Source organism: Vespa velutina, chromosome 1, assembly GCF_912470025.1.
Source record: "Vespa velutina chromosome 1, iVesVel2.1, whole genome shotgun sequence".
In the NCBI taxonomy this organism is placed as follows: Eukaryota; Metazoa; Arthropoda; class Insecta; order Hymenoptera; family Vespidae; genus Vespa; species Vespa velutina.
This window is the reverse complement of record NC_062188.1, coordinates 17,842,147-17,859,646: the sequence shown is the minus strand read 5'-3', so window position 1 is coordinate 17,859,646 and position 17,500 is coordinate 17,842,147. Positions and strand designations below refer to the sequence as shown.

The 17,500-nt window shown below is 37.3% G+C and overlaps 1 protein-coding gene across 23 annotated transcripts in view; it reads left to right on the top strand.

Moving 5' to 3' along the window:
- Window positions 1-17,500, top strand: part of LOC124955238 (mediator of RNA polymerase II transcription subunit 15-like) — a 394,448-nt gene that overhangs the window by 286,082 nt on the left and 90,866 nt on the right. The window contains exon 1 of one of the 23 annotated variants that reach the window (XM_047509541.1): window positions 13,612-13,688. The exons of the other annotated variants lie outside the window; for them this stretch is intronic. The gene's annotated coding sequence lies outside the window, so the exon portion shown is untranslated. Of the gene's footprint in view, window positions 1-13,611; window positions 13,689-17,500 lie in introns of those variants that run through there. 23 annotated transcript variants of the gene reach the window in all.

Below are 17,500 nucleotides of genomic sequence, written 5' to 3'. Positions count from 1 at the left end.
TTTCATCTTTTCGTATATAAAGTAATATCGACTATTTTGAGAATAAACGATGATTAATAAGAGTGCCAAGGTTATATATTAGATACAGAGATACATATAAGATAATTTCTTAATTGTACAATATCATTTTCGCCTTTTTATCATTTGAAGGGAAATAAAAAGAAAGAAAGAGAAAAAAGAGAGAAAAGAGAGAGAGAGAGAGAGAGTCGATCTTTTAGGTATCGACGTTAAAAAGCAAGGCGGGAGGGATGGCTATGTAAAAAAGAAACCTTTGTAAAAAGAAAAAAAGAAAAAAAGAAAAAAGTAAGAGCCTTATACTTCAGAAAATGGCGAGAGTTAACGCGATCGTATTCAGTCGTGTAAGTTCCTCCCTATCCTGAGAGAGATACGCTACTTTCTACCTTCGCATTAGCATTAATCCCATCTTGAGTACGATCGACGAGAGGAGGACGCTTCTCGTTCGTTTCTCGCATCGATTTCATTACGTCGTCGTAGCGCGGGTAAAGGATAAGATGGAAGGGTCCGTCGTTTTCTCTCTCTCTCTCTCTCTCTCTCTCTCTCTCTCTCTCTCTCTCTAGTGCAAGAGAGAATGTAATACGGATCCGGTCTCTACGAGTCTAATCGCAATTCCGCGGAGGGCGCGAGACGACGCCGAGCTGAAATCCGATTCGGATTCGTAGAAGGAGGGAAGGAGAGAGAGAGAGAGAGAGAGAGAGAAAGAGAGTGAGAGAGGCAGAGATAGTAGCAGAGAGAGAGAGAGAGAGAGAGAGAGAGAGAGAGAGAGAAGGTGACGGACGAAAGTGGGAGATGGAGAAGGAGTACGTTCGAAGATGAGGAGACGGAGGAGGATAGAAGAGGAAAGAGAGAGAGAGGGTTTGGCCCCTGGGCTCATCGTTCATTCATGGGGCATTTACTCGCTATCCCCGTAAAGCCAACCTTCTCCGACTCGCCTTCCTTCCCTCCCCCTCTCTTTCTTTATCTTTGTCTCTCTCTTTCTTTCTATCTCTTTCTCTCTTTCTCTCTCTCTCTCTCTCTCTCACTGTCTCTCTCTCTCTCTCTCTCTCTCTCTCTCACTGACTCTCTCTCTGTCTCTCTCTTGGACGAGCCAATGTTGGCCCCCTGTGCTTTCTTACATCATTCTCTTGTCCTCCGGAATGGATCGGGATCAGGCGGATATAATATCTTTCTCGAGGATTCATTTTCGAGCTTGCGTTCTTCTCTTGACCACACCACTCTTCTCGTCGTCCCCTTGTACCTCTTCGAAATTTAACTCCTTTTCGGTCCCAGTAGAATGTTCGGGTTGACTAACTACAAGTGAGGGATATCCAAGATTTTTTATTTTTTCGTAACAGAATGGAAGAACAAATATATATATATATATATATATATATGTGTGTGTATGTGTGTGTGTGTGTGTGTATGTGTGTGTGTGCCTGTCTGTCTTTTATAAATATTTTCTTTATCTTTTATTATTTTCTTTTAAAACGTCATTACAAGATCGTATTTAGTAATGACCTGTCTCGAATCATTTTTATCTTTAACGAATAATTGATTGATAATTGATTTTACTCCGAGTTTTACTCGTTCTACCTATCTACCTACAACCTACCCTATCTACCTACCGATCTATAACTCGAGATTTCTATACTTAAAATATCGTTCTAATGAAATGTTAACATACTTTATTTCCTTCTTGTGACCATCGAGGAATCATATACAGGACGGTAATGGATATAGTTACATAGATATTTCAATTTAACGATAAATCGAATCAGACAGATGGGTGTAATATAAAAAAAAAAAAAAAAAAATGTCGATTTAGATCATTGACAGTTGTATGTTATGAATAAAAAAAAATGAAAAAGAAAAAGAAAAAAGGGGAAAAATCGGATTCATATTTGTATCGTCTCTTGAATTTCGTGAATAATATTATCTATGTAAGTATCTATTCGTTAAAACGAAAACGTTACTCGTTACCATGGATCTTATTCTCGACAAAAGAATTTCAGTTGAGCCTATTAAAGGTTCGAAGAGTCATTCATTGCATTGTCATACGTGCGAGAGTTTCTCGAGTGGAAGTAACGCGGTAATTGCCACTTTGTCTTGATTCTCGATGTTGACTTAAACACAGAGAAAGAGAGAAAGAGAAGTTAGAGAGAGAGAGAGAGAGAGAGAGAGAGAGAGAGAGAGAGAGAGAGAAAGAGATCACCGAGTAAAAGCTAAATCTTTGTGACTCCATTATTGGATCCACTCATATCGCCCTGGTGTAGTAGTGGTTCTCGATATGAAACCCGGAAAGTGCGGCCTCGCTTCTCTCTCTCTCTCTCTCTCGTTCTCTCATTCAATCTTTCTCTTTCCTTCCTCTCTTTCCCCTCAGGCGCAAGCCCTCTTGGCTCACGGTCGCGACCGGGCCATCGTGCGGTGAAACGGCACACGGATCGAAAGTTATTACAAATTCCAATCATAAAGGCCAATCGATAAGCCACGAAGCTTCAAAGAAAATTATAAGTTGCGCATCATGAAGCCTTTCTCTCTCTCTCTCTCTCTCTCTCTCTCTCTCTTTCTCTTTCTCTCTCTCTCTCTCTCTCTCTCGATTGTCGGGGGTGGGATTTGACGGTAGGAGCTCCGAGAGTCGGCTCGACTCTGACACCGAAAAGAGAGAGAGAAAGAAAGAAAGAAGAGGTGGATGAGGAAGAGGAAGAAGAGGAAGAGGAGGAGAAGGAGGTGGAAAAGGAGGAGGAGGAAAGAGAGGGTAGAGAGAGGTCGCAAGCGGTTCGTAAAGCCATGAAAGCGCGCCCGACAAGGCGGCATTGCAGTCAGCTTTTAAAGTTAATAAATTCGCCGGCTTGCTTCGTTCCCGACCCTTTTTCTTTTCAGTCCCTCTCCCTCTCTCTTTCTCTCTCTCTCTCTCTCTCTCTCTCTCTCTTTCCTCTCTCACCCTCCCTTTTTATCGGCGCACCGATCGAGGGATTGAAACTTAGTTTGAACGGGCGAACGAGCTAACAGGATTTAATAATATCCTTGCACTAATAACAAATCGGGTTTGCATTTATTCGCGTCGCACCGCGAACTTTGCTACGAGCGATTGAGAACGTTGGCGGCTGGTTTGAAAGTTGATCGTTTTATTGTCCGACAAATAGTCGATTTAATTAACGTTCGAACGATCGAGAAAATGAATTGATGAGGGTTGCCACGACGATCCGTCCTAATGAATATTATCGATATACAAACTGCAAATATTCTCTCTTTTTTTCTCTCTCTCTCTCTCTCTCTCTCTTCACAAGAGTAGATACTTAATTATATATATAACAATGTATTGTATTATCGGAGCGTAATTTTGTCCAAAGTATTACATTTCTGTCTATGTACCTGCAGATTTTTTCGTCCATGCATACGACGACTCATGCAGGCATGCTGACTGCATTCATTATGACGTTGGAATTAATGTAAATTTTCACGGTGGCTCGTTTCCCTCTCCCCCCCTCTCTCTCTCTTTCTCTCTTCCTCTCTTTCTCTTTCTCTTTGTCTCTCTTTTTCTCTCGTTAAAAGAGATGTATACATTCGTATGAAAATATGACTACGCAGTCGGTGATTTCTGGCATTACTGACTACTAGTACGCGTTGTTACTTCTCGCTTATCTACTCTCTGAAGTGTATCTTGAATATTGCGGATTGTCCGCGGCCAGTACTGTGGCCGTCGTTGAAGCGCTTTGACAACTTTTCTCCTAACAAACCGCGTCCATACCTACACCGTCCCAACCCGGAAGGACCATCATGCGACCACACTCGTCCTACTGGGCCTTTGTTATACGATTATTGCCATAATACCCAGGTGGACTTACCCCTATGTAATGTCGAACCTTATTCGCCGGCTTCTCTGCTTATACTACTACTACTACAACTACTATTACTACTACTACTACTACTACTACTACTGTTACTACTATCATCGTTGTTGCTTGTAAATCGTGTTCCCGGAAAGCTACCGGTATTATCCTCCTCCTCCTCCTCCTCCTCCTCCTCCGAAAAAAAAGAAAGGTATATAACGTAGGATGAATATTTTCTCTCTTGTGAACAACGTTAAAAATCTTCTTTCAGCTTCACGTCATATTGGATTACTTTATCCCTATACCGATTTAATAATTTTATTTTCAAGAATACAAAATTACTTTTACGTTTGTGACTACCCATTCTGGTATTTTTAGTTGGAATATCAATATCTATATAATATATATAATCTTCGAAGAATATTAGATATGGAGTTTCGCAAAAGATCGAAACATTTCGTAAACGGAAAACTCATCGACTGTGACATTTATTTTATAGATTTATGCTTTCCCCTCTTCATCCTTCTTTCCTGCAGACCCTTCTGTCTATCTATCTCCTTTCATTTTTTCCAAGGATATCCCTCGATATCCTTTCGAAGTAAACGCGTTAGGTGTCCTAATAACAGTCAAAAAAAAAAAAAAAAGAAAAAAGAAAAAAAAAAGGAAAAAATATATACGACGCATCGTTTCTACGACACTAGACTATGACTCTCATAGGTGCTCGTAAGAAACGCCCAAAGGTTAATCGTGAGAGAGTACTCCGCAAGTCTTCCATCTCTCTCTCTCTCTCTCTCTTTCTCTCTCATCCTATCTCTTTCTCTCTATCTATCTATCTATCTATCTATCTCTATCTCTTTGGCCTTCGTTCGTCCCTAGCCTTGTATATACGAGTATCGGACACCGACGTAAAGAAATATTCGAGGTTATATTTCAATCCGCCGGAGTACTCACAGTTTATGTACCTGAGTCTTATCCGGCAAGGGACTTGGACGGATAACCGATGGGGGGAGGAAAAAGGCGTCGGCTGGCTACGATATTTTATGGGTCGCGGCTTTTATTGCACTAGACTTTTAGGACATCTCTTACGGGACTTCTGTTTGCAGTAATGCGAGACGATACGATCGTAAGGTTCTATATATATATATATATGTATATATATATATATATATATATCTTTCTCTCTCTTTCTCTCTCTCTCCATTTCTTCTACGATCATATGGTCCTGTTGGAATTTCGTAAAAAAAAGAAGAGAGATAGAAAAAAAGTCAATTGGTCGAAGGGAGCTACTGATGATTAAAAATTTATTTACCTGCTCTTTCTCTCTCTCCCTCTCTCTCTCTCTTTCTCTCTCTCTCTCTCTTTTACTCTATCTATCTATCTAACTTCTTCATCGCATTAATCTCCTTCGAGATTACTTCATATATTTTTGTTACACTCAATCTCATCGATGATCTTCTTCTCTTACTCCCCTTCCTTTTAATCATTGAGAAAAAAGTATCTTTTGTCTCAACGACATAAATATTGTGTATGTGTGTGTGTATAACATATATATATATATGTTATCAAATGTATCATAAAAATTACGAACAACGATATTATTTAGTACTAGTAATAGTAATAATAATAGTAGTAGTAGTAGTAGTAGCAGTAGTAGTAGTAGTGATAGTATAATATAAGTATTATAGTCGTTTAGTTCCTCTCTTTATCTCGTCTTACGTAAGATCAGAAAATTTCTATGACGTTTAACTCGTATAATTCTGGAAAGGGTGCACGTTGCCGTAAAATGACGGCATAGAGAAAAAAAAAAGAAAAAGGAAAGAGAGAGAAAGAGAAAGAAAGAGAGAGAGATAGAGAGAAAAAGGAAAAAAGAAAAATAAAAGAAGAAGAAGGGATATTGTAAGGAATGAGAAAAAGAAAAAAGAAAAAGAAAGATGGAGTAGAGAGATAGCAGCAACCAGAAAAGAGAAAAGAGAAAGGAGAAAAAAAGAGAGAAAAAGAGAAAGAGAGAGAGAAAGAGATATAGATAGAGAGAGAGAGAGAGAGAAAGAGAGAGGGAGAGAGAGAAAGAAAGAAAGTGCTACGAAGAGGAAACTGGAAGGAAAAAGGGAGTTAGGACGAGAGTTGAACTCTTTTGCTGATGCATTAACCGCACCCGGCGTAACGAGTATTATCCAGGACGAGCGGCCGCTCACGATAGCTGTTCTTCGCGAACTTTGAATCAGATTTTAATTAAACGAAATTGCAGAATGATATTTCACGATCAGATCCGCGGCGAACTCTCTCTCACTCTCTCTCACTCTTTCTCTCTCTCTCTCTCTCTCTTTTTCTCTCCGTTCTTACTCCGTAGGATCGTAGATACTTGCACGGCCTACGGCAATCAGGTGTCGGCGAAATTAAGTTTCATTCGCCTTCTTTCTCTTGGCAGCTGCGCTATAATTTCTTCGTCCTAACTGCTGCTGCTGCTGCTGCTGCTGCTGCTGTTACTACCGCTTCTTCTTCTTCTTCTTCTTCTTTCTCCTTTCTCCTTTCTCCTCTTCTTTATTCTTCCTTCTCTTTCTTCTCCTTTTCTTTTGTTTCTTCTTCAAAAACTTTGAAACAGATTCATCGACGCTAATTTTCAAACGAGATAGTCGTAATATTTCGAGGAAGATCAATTACACGTAGAGATATCGGAAGATACTTTTGAAGGATAATACCTCTTTCAAATATGAATTTGTTAGATAATTAATGATATTACTCAATCCGTTTCATTTTAAATGATCATCTTCCATTTATAGATTGGTTTCTATTTAATCGTGAGTTCGTATTAATCGAGTTAAGATAATACGTATATACGTTTTATAATATAACGAAATTACTTAGGCAATTCGATTGCAATCTAATAAGAACGATAAAGGATGACAATCGTGATGTGAGAATGTCATGACCTTTCGCCTTCTATTTTATACTTTATCATTGGTATTATTTTCTATATACTACGAAAGCCTTCTAACAAATCCTAATACAACGTTATATATATATATTTTATATATATATATATATATACACACGTTGGTATACGTAATACGGCCAGTTTTGTCTTCCATTCGACGATCTGTTTTGCTCTATTGCGTTGTCGACAAAAGGTAAAGGTAAGGTAAATTGTTCGGGGCTTGGCAAACAGGTGCTCTCGCTTCGCCAAAATTAAGTCTGATTCAGTGTGCTTCCTAGCAGCTGCAACCTATCTACCGAGCGACGACACGACTCGGTGGCGGCGGCGGTGATGTTGGTGCCGCCAGTAAAGTAGTATTAGTAGTAGTAGTAGTGGTAGTAGCAGTAATAGTAGTTAGTATCTACTATACTATCGTCATAGATTCCATCGTCGTATCTACTACCTACCTACTACTCGGTTTGCGTTTCCTCCTTCGTAACTTTGAATCTGATTTGAGGAAACGAAATTGCGCTATGATATTTCACGGATTATTGAGTTCCCTTTTACCGACCAATCGCGCGTCTAGTTCAATCGACCAACCGAGAAATCCCTACTGTAATTTACTATAATTCGAGATCGCACCGATCTTTATTGCCCTTATTTCGAATATCGTTTTATCCCTGATATCATCGATTTTCCTTCATTTTCTGAATACAAAATCAAATTCCATCCATCGTATTGTCGATCATTACGGATGGACCGACCTGTAAGATCAACCTGATCTTCATTTTCTTTTTTTCTTTTTGCTTCTTTTTTCTATTTTTTTTTTTTTTTTTTTTCATATAATGGTATAAATAAAAATGGCTGAAATAACCAATCGTAAAAAGAATCTTACATGATATTTTTATATTCTTGAAAATTCAAACCTATCGTATATGGAGAGAAGTAGAAGGCACGTATTTAACGAATACGTCGAAAGGAATCGAATATTAATATTTATCGTACATCTTCGAAAATACGATCTTATCTCATGCGACGTATCATCGTTGATACTTACATATGCACACACACGCACACACGCACGCACATATATATATATATATATATACAAATACGTATATATGTATATCTATCTCTTGGTACATTCGGAGTAGGTAGGTAGGTACATTTATCGATGTGTCTCGCGTTTCTCCGCCATGAATATTAATCCGGCCGAAAGTATATGCGTATGAGAGAGATCTATAGGGAGTAAAGGGAGAATACATACATATGTATCCCAATTGCAACGTGTAATGTGTATCTAATAGTATATATATATATATATATATATATATATATATATATATATATGTATATATATATGTTATATAACGTTCAAAGGATATATAATAATGTTACCTCAAATATATACGTGTATATATATTATATATACTTATATATGTATATATATATATATATATAATATTTGTATATTGCAATCATTCAATCTATCTTCTATAAACTATATTTTAAAAAACACATTAATTATAGAAAATTGGAATGCTATAAAAAAGAAATATTGGAATTCGTCCTTTCTCTTTTCTTTTCTTTTCTTTTCTCTTTTATTCTTTCTTTCTTTCTTTTTCCTTCCTTTTTTTATTTCTTTTCGCTCCTTTCGTTATATCAGATATAATAGCGTTAATAACGTAAAGATCGACGTAAATAGGCATAAAGAGACGAATGTGTATATCCTAAGGGTATTGGTGCTGATGGTGGTGCCAGTGGTAAATGGGAGGAAAGGTGAGAGGGAATAAGAGGGAGAGAGGTAAAGGAGGAGTCTTAATAAAATGAAATTACGTAGTGACGTTTTACGATCGACTTTATCGCGTACCTACGAAACCGTACGGCAAAGTACGATATGTATACTTTGCGCAGGCTCGACAAACAGGTGCTTCGTTTGGTATTAAGTTTGATTCAGCGCGCTTTCTCGTCTGCAGCTGCGCCGTTGTCTCGAGAAAAAACTAGAAGAATGGGTGGATGTGGGTGGATGAGTTAGATGAGAAAGGGTTGTTCGACGTATAGACTGAGAGAACGGGAAAGGGAATAAGGAATTCGACCATCATAATTTCCATTTTAACTCCTCCTTAACGAGACTAGGACACGTTCGTTCCTTCTAAGTTTCGTCATTGCCATACTAATCGACTACTTTCACTTCTCCTATCATCGATTCGATGTATAAGAATCGTTGGTGGTATGCGCAACCAGAAACTCTTGTGAGTTTCTCTCTCATTTTCCTTTTGAAGGAGGGCAAACGAGAAAAACGAAAAAATCGAAGTAGAAGGAAGAAGGGGAGACTCGGGGTGGTGGTGGTGGCGTGGGTGGTAGGGGGCGGAGAACTGGGGGAGGGGAACGGATAAGGGGAAAGGAGAAAAGAAGGAAGAAAGGATCCCGTTTTACGAGGCCGAAAAATGTTTTATTCATGTCGCGTAGGGAGTGCCACCCGTTTCACTAAACGCGCTCACCGTCAACGTCGTATCAAACTTCAACTATAAGCCCGGCTGAACTGGGAGTTTTCTGAAATGCGCCGGGCATGTGAAACTAAGGGCGAAGCAAGCCCGTAGCTGACCCCTTGACGCCGTATCTTTCTCACGTATCGCTTCGTAACGTGCTACGAGCTTGCAAATGTTCCTTTCCTATGTCCTTCCGCGTCTTTACTTGAAGTATGTCTTCTCTCTTCACTCTCTGTCACACTCTCTTTCTCTTTCTCTCTCTCTCTCTCTCTCTCTCTCTCTCTCTCTCTCTCTCTCTCTATTTCTCTTTCTCCCTTTTTCTCTTTCTCTATATATTTCCTCTTGTGAAAAGACAAGAATCCTTTCTTTTTTTCTTTTTTTTTTTTCTCTTGTTCGATATCACAGACTTTTCACAGACTTCGAAATAATGAAAATAAAAATGTCGTTCCCAAACGTATGATATCTGTATCTTTTCATTTTTCTCTTTCTTTCATATCTGTGCGCATGCTTATATATAGGGATACGTGTGCATGTGAGCATGTGCGTGCGTGCGTGCGTGCGTGTGGGTATATCCATGTACACCTTCAGAGATAGCTTTTTATCGAAACTCAGGCCGTATTTCACGTTTACCCTTCTCCGCTTGAATTATCACTTTAACTCCGTAGTAGTAGTTGCCTTCGTAAAATCAATGTTATCCTTTCATTCATGATTCTCATGGACAGAACACGTTCGTATTTTTTTCTTACTTGACTTATATTTCCCGAGTATCTAAATCCATGTAAGTAGATAAATACGAGCCTTAATTATTCGATTAAGATGTACATGTTATATTATATTTTCTATGATAAAAAGAATGTATCTGGTTCGTGGATTTGAAATTTTTTTCAGCAACTCATATTTCCATTTTTTTTTTTTTTTTTTTTTTTTTTTTTTTAAAAAAACCTCTCATTGTTGACTCGTACACATGTGTGTGTATGTGTGTGTATGTGTTTCTTTTTTCTTTTCAACCTGGAAAATGCATTTATCGTAGTAGAAAAATTTGATAAGGCTTGGTTAGATCTTTCTTGCTACCCTTTTGAGAGAGAGAGAGATGTTTACGTATCATGCAAATGAATGGTAATCTGATGGCAAGGCCGATGAAACGAGTAAAATGAGTCAAAAGTCATAGAAAAATTTGGTCTGCTTTTTGAAAGGTCAACTCTCTTGGCACCGCTTCGTAACTCGGTGGTCTTGCGTTATCATGCTCGAAAATGACGTACCTTCTATTCAAACGTGTACAGTACACCCGTTCCTTCTTTTCTTCCCTTGTAGAGGTTGGTTTTCTTTTTTCTTTTTTTTCTTTGGCTTTTTTCTTTTCTCTTTTCTTTTTTCTTTTTTTTTTCATATATATATATGTATATATATATGATATATATAAATGCAAAACCCGAAGCATGTTTCATATTGTTCGCGAAAGGTTAGAACCACGGCGCTGAGATTCCCTCTTTAGAGGGAGCGGTTTGACGTTGAAAGAGCTCCTTTCATATTCCGCGAAGGGCATTATCTTCTTTCGATGCATGTCCGCTTTTGTAAAAACGTAGAGGACTCACGGGGTCTACGATCTTTGCCTCCGATCGTTCCTAGATGTATTCTATCGTTTGTTAGAATGTTAATAGGCCCAAGTTATTCTCGGTACTTTTACTTGGCGAATCGTTCAATACAACGAAATATATCGTTGCCTTCTCCTCGAGGATCTTTTAATGCTATACGGTACATTACAAATCGTTTTCAATCGTTTATTGTTGAATGCGCGAATCGAATCTAGTTATAATAGATAAAACTTCGAAAGAATGGATAGGAACAATATAACGTATATAAATACATTTTAAAGTTTATCTCTGTGAGAGGAAGTTTTTATGTAATAACGTGAAAACCAAAAAAAGAAAGAAAAGAGAGAAAAAAAACAAAAAGAAAAAAAAAAAAAGGAAAAAGTTCAACGAACATCGTCGACCGACATTTATCCATTGAAATATCTGTGTTCGTAGATTTTTTTTTCTTTCTTTTCTCTTCCTCTCTCTCTCTCTCTCTCTATTTCATTTGCAAAAGGTCAGACGAACTTTAATCATGTTCGATCGAACGTATATATTTATTTTATTAATTATCGAAGTAAAAAAAACGTAATATATATAATCGATGTAAATTAAATACGGATTGTTTAGAATCGTCTATCGACGAAGGAATTATTATTAGCATCTTTTTCCTGGTCGTCTTTTTCTTTTTTTTTTTTTTTTTTTTTTTTTTTTCTTCTTTCATTGTTCGTTCTCCCTTTAGGGAGCTAAGTAGGAAGCATTAACAACGCCCTTTTGTTTTTCAACTGATCATGCATAGAGATGAATGCACGGCATACATATTCGTTTGTTATCATCGTGACGTCGTAAGAAAAAATAAACGAAGAAAAGAGACGGAAATTTTCCTTAGTAAATATTGTTGTTTAATACATCTGCGCGCGCACGCATTAAGTTTATTGTGTTTTTATGCAATCAATGCGAGTTGAATTATTAAGGATAAAATTTCATTGATATCTTAATGTATTTATTAAAAATCATCAATTTTATTTGTCAGCAGATAGAAACGACGAAAAAAGAAAGGAAGGATAAAAAAAAAAGAAGAAAAAAGAAAAAAAAAAAGACAAAATGAACGTAGAGAAAAAGAGGAATCTTATGTTTCGTAATTTTGATGTCTTAAAGCGATATAACACTCGGATAGACAACACATCGCACGTCGATGGGTGTTAAGATTAAAACGTGGAAAAAGTCACGTTCCTCTGGTTATAAATAAATAATAAAGTTTTTCCATTCTTTGAAAGGTCCTCCAGTACGATTCATATTAAATTCCGAGAATAGTGAATTTTTATGAAAATCTCGGTATGCCTGATATAACACGGTGTGCAGCACCTAAGGGATTAATTTCGTCTCTCTTCTCAACCTTGTAACACCGCGACCATACCGTATTTACCGTACCATTCCAAAATCGTTCTCTTTCATTTCGTTAACAGAGCATATCTAATCGTTTGCTCATTTCGTTGCCATTAAAAAATATATTAATATCGAGTATAAAGATGTAGCAGATAGAAGAAGTGGTTTATACGTCGAGTAGTCAGTATTTACTTGACTCGTCCATAATTGTAAAACGAAGAAACGAGAATATAATTAAAAAAAAAAAAAAAAAAAAAGGGGAAAAGAAAAAAGATAAGAAAAATAAATACAACGATTCCGATGTATAATATACAAAGATATGTAATGTACAAAATATAAATACTTCTATTATTTCCCAAATAACGTATAAACAATTGTATATATATATATTTCGTTTATAATAATTTTTCCTTTTTTTTTTTTTTTTTTTTATATTTTATACATACTTTATATTTCCATATTTTCTTTTTCCTTAGTTCCATTATATTTTATTTCCCACGTGACTTTGCGATCATTCGCGGATGTTACCTGTTTGATCATATTGACAAAAATAAAGAAAAAAAAAAAGAAAAAAAAAAGAAAAAAAAACCAAAAGAAGAAAAAAAAAGGAAAAACAAGAAAAACAAGAAAATAGAGTAAAAGCTCATACCTAGATAACGATTTGCTCTGGTAAGGTATATGTCGGATAAAGTTAGGCGGTACGATGGTTTAATACAATACGGCGTTAGGGGATTTAAATAATTAGCATAATGAGGTAAGCGAAGGTTGTATCCATGCCTGCGACGACGTTTCGCGTGCCTCATCCCAAGAGCAAGAAGGAAAAGCTGTGGGAGGGTGTAGAAGGAAAGAGAGAGAGAGAGAGAGAGAGAGAGAGGGTGGAGAGGAGGAAGTGAACAGACTAAGCAAGGGGTTCCAATTTCAAACCTTGGCCGTTGAGGTAGAAAGCTTGCACCAAAAGGATGAGAGCACCTAACCGGCCCTTAGTAAACCCTTCTCGTATTACTAATTAATTATTCACAAGTTTACCCCGCGTTACGCCAGGATTTACGTCACCTCCGTTCCGCTTGAACTTAGCACACCCTTCCCCCTCCTTCTCCTTTTCCTCCTCCTTTTCCTCCTCCTTCTCCTCCTGGAACAACGCTTATCGACCTCGATCTTCCACTTTTCGTCTTCCAACGTAACTAAGAAGCTTGAAGATCGTTTGACTTTCTCCTGCGTAAATAGCTGGTAGGTTGATGTAGCTTAGGGAACCGATTCTCATTGTTATAAATTTTTAACGAACTCATTCTATGGTTTTACCATAGATAGACGTTAACTTTCACAACTATCGATAATTAATATATTAATATGTATGTATCACTTTAACGATAATTTCTAATAGAATCGAAGAAAGTGGTTATTAAATATGAATTTTTCTTTTTTTGTTTCAGGTAAGGACGAAAAAAAATAAAATAAAATAAACCACGAGTAGTAACGAGTCTATATAGCAGATCAGAATGATATCAAGGTAACGATTTAGTGATGTAGAATATGTTAAAGAAAAAAAAGAAAAAAATTGCGTATAAAATTGATAATTGAGACAAATACGAATACTAAGAAGTTATTGATTCGATGCTGATTAATATACTTAGGTTATATTAGCTTAGGTTTAAAAACGAGATTGGTTTAGGTTGTAAAATAAGAGATCGAGGGAAAAGAAGATGAGTAGATAGATGGGTTGGGTTGATGATGGGTTGGACCTATGGATTCGCGAAGACGTCGAAGAGCTTTACTGGTGGTGAACAAAGTTGGTAAAAGGTTAAAAGGGGAAAAAGTCATTTCCCCGACTTCCCTTTTACCTTCTACTGTCAGATATTTTGACCATGTTCGTTAATTACCGAGAGGTAACGTGGCGTGAGTAATAATAGTTTTGCGAGTCCGTTGGTAAAAGGAGGGATGAGGAGGGATAGGGTGAGCTACAATAGACGGAGTTAATTAGCTCCCATGTCATTCACCGTGGAAATAGCTAAAAACTCGTCGACTATAAATCATTTTATCCTGCGGTAGTAAAAAAAAAGTCGCCAATTCGTGTCCCATTCCTTCCTTCGAAGAAAAGGAAGAAGAAGAGAAAGACGACGAGAACGACGAGGACGACGACGTTGCCGCCATTTTTAACGTCGACCTCGTTCGCCTAACGAGACCTTGCCTCGAGGATGTCTTTCGATCTCTGTCGTTCTTTCTCGCAAAACATCGACGTACCACCACGGTGATTTCATCGTCGCTTCCGGTTTCATGACTCTTCAAAGAACTTCTCAAGCGGTCTCTCTCTCTCTCTCTCTCTCTCTCTCTCTTTTTCTCTCTCTTTCTTCTTCTCCCTTTTTTTCTTTCACTCTCGGTTAAGAAGAATAAAAAAAGTTCTCCATCGAAAACGTTGCAAAGAAACGCGGAACGAAATCCCGTTCGATAATAACCGTCAGAAGATAGAATATAACTTTCGTGCTTATAAATCTGAAATGACGAAGGTGCGTGCAGAAACTGGAAAACGATATAAGTCGATCAGCATCTTTAGATTTATGTTACTTTTATTTACTTCGAATTCATGACTTTTATTTCTCAAAGTAGTTAGATATCTATTAGAAAAGAAAATAGTATTTTCTCTCTCTCTCTCTCTCTCTCTCTCTCTTTCTCTCTACGGAGTTTATTTATCCTTTCCATTCGTGCGAGCACGAAGGATCGATCCTTTTTCCGTTCAAATGAGATGTCAAAAAAATTATATCAGTCCTCCGTTTATCTTTAATACAATCGTTTAGCTTCTTTAATAATCTTAATTGAACTTTATCCATCGATCAACAATATATTCTACTTATAATAATAATTATAACAACCTGTTTTAATTATTATTATTATTATTATTATTATTATTATTATTATTATTATTATTATTATTATTATAATACGTCGTATCTCCATCATCTCGATCGTCTAAGATCTAAACGAACAGATTTCCCATAGATAAGCCATCTTGAATCGTTTCGATCGTACGTTTCACTTACGTGTTATCCTTTTAGATTAACGTGCGAGTTATTGTACCGTTCGTGTACATAATGTTATCTAGAGAAAGGCTTAGATACGATTTAATAGGAAATATAGATATATATTTCGAAAGTTAATTAACGCGTAACATCGACGTAACATTTATTAACTATATGCTGTTACATAGAATGTGGGATGGAATTAGAAAGGTATGGTGGAACTCGATTATTTTCTTAAGCGACGTGACCAAAATGAAAAATTATTTAATCTTCCTGTTATAATCTTTCGATTCTTGGTTATAACTACCTGCTACGTTGAAAACAAGATCGCGTAATCGCGTTCGTGTTAGTACGGCACACGTGTTCGAACAGGTGCTATAAATCCTTGGATCAGTCGACGTATGAGTCTCCATTACTTTGCGTGGACACTGTACACGAAACAAATATGACGGGAATATCGTCGTGATACGTTATACCACAGGGGCTGTTACTATCGGGGAAAGCTTCAGAATTATTACGGGCTCGTGATTACGAGCTATGTACCCAGCTCTCGGGGCAAGGAAAAACGACGTCTTCTCTCTCTCTCTCTTTTTTTTTCTCTCTCTCTCTCTCTCTCTCTCTCTCTCTCTCTCTCTCTCTCTCTCTGGAGTAATATCGTACAAAACATAGAGACGAGAGAGAATTTAAGCAACTATCGTGGTTTGACATTGTACAATAACAATCGACGTGTACACTTTGATAATTGTATACCAAACCGTTTGACTGAACGTTATATATAAATTGATTAAAATTCACAAAAAGAAAACAAAAGGAAAAGAAAAAAAAGAAAAAAAAGAGAACAAGTGAAATATATCTATAGAATTATCGAGACTATCGCGAAATTTCTTTTTTACTCGTTCCTCGTTAATAATATATTAAAGGATTAATTAAATGAAACTCGTGTGAATGAGTGAAGCAAAAAAAGAAAAAAAGAAAAGAAAGAGAGAGAGAGAGAGAGAGAGAGAGAGAGAGAGTAGTAAAAGAAAAAATGAGAAAGAAGGAGAGAAAAGAAGATCGACATATATTCTATTTCTATAGTTACTTACAAACAATTGACTTTTTAAAGTCTCGTTGTTTTAAGCCTCGAATAAAACGAACAAGCAAGCGCGTATTATGCCGGCGAGTGTTTCTAGATCGATGGATTAATGATTAGAATTCCTAGGATCGTTAGCGTCGCACGAATGGCGCGTCGTTTCGATGTGATTACGGTCATTCGATGCGATATCGGCTTCGGTGAACGACCCTCCCCTTCTCCTCCCTCAGACTCACTCAATCCACTACCTCCCCACCTCCCACCCCACTTCCCATATCGTCGTACCTTCAATGTACACATATACTGGATCAGAAACGTTTTCCTGCCTGTGCCTCGGAAGATCGTTATGAGCCACGGAGTTTCATCGTCCAACCCCTTATAGTCACTTTCTTCTTATCGATCCGTTCCACCCTGTGTATTCTATGTTCACGACACTACCATTATTCGATCGTTTTACGTTAGTGAGTCATGAGCCTTCGTGTTCCCTAAATTAACTCGCTTGTGCGAGTAATAAACGAAGAAATTGTCGTTCGTTCGTTCAAATCGATTACTCACGGAGATAAGTAGTTTATAGGGGGGGGGGGGGATCTTCTCGATCTTTTCTCGTAACCTTCCTTTTTTTTTCTTTCTTCTTCTTCTTCTTCTTCTTCTTCTTTTTTTTCTTTTTTCAAGATTATCAGAAATTCAATATCATTCGATACGCCAAAGGAACACGTCGTTTTTGATTGATGGTACGCGTTATATGTAAAAAAAAAAAAAAAAAAAAAAAAAAAAAGAAAAGAAAAAAAGAAGTCACGATCGCGAAGTATCGATATAAAAATATTAAATATCGCGTTAAAACATTTCTCTTTTTTTTTTTTTTTTTTTTTTTTTTTTTTAGCGATTAACAAACTTCAATTGATAAATATAGGAATTGGACCTTTTCATCGTATAAATAAATAGAATACTCGAGGTTTCAAACTGGTCCGTTGTTTCGCAATTTTTTTTTTTATCGTTCCAAGCACCACCTATTCTCTCTCTCTCTCTCTCTCCCTCTCTCCCTCTCTCGGTGGTCGAGTGGTTGCATTTTCACGGAGTAGGTAAATCTATTTTTTCTTTTTCTCTCTTTCTCTCTTTCTCTCATCTCTCTGGTCCGGTAACAAAAGCGACAATGTCGAAAATCCCCATCGTGTTTCGTGCTCTGTCGGTCGGTCTGTCGGCCTGTCGGTCTGTCGGTCTGTCGGTTGGTCGGTCGGT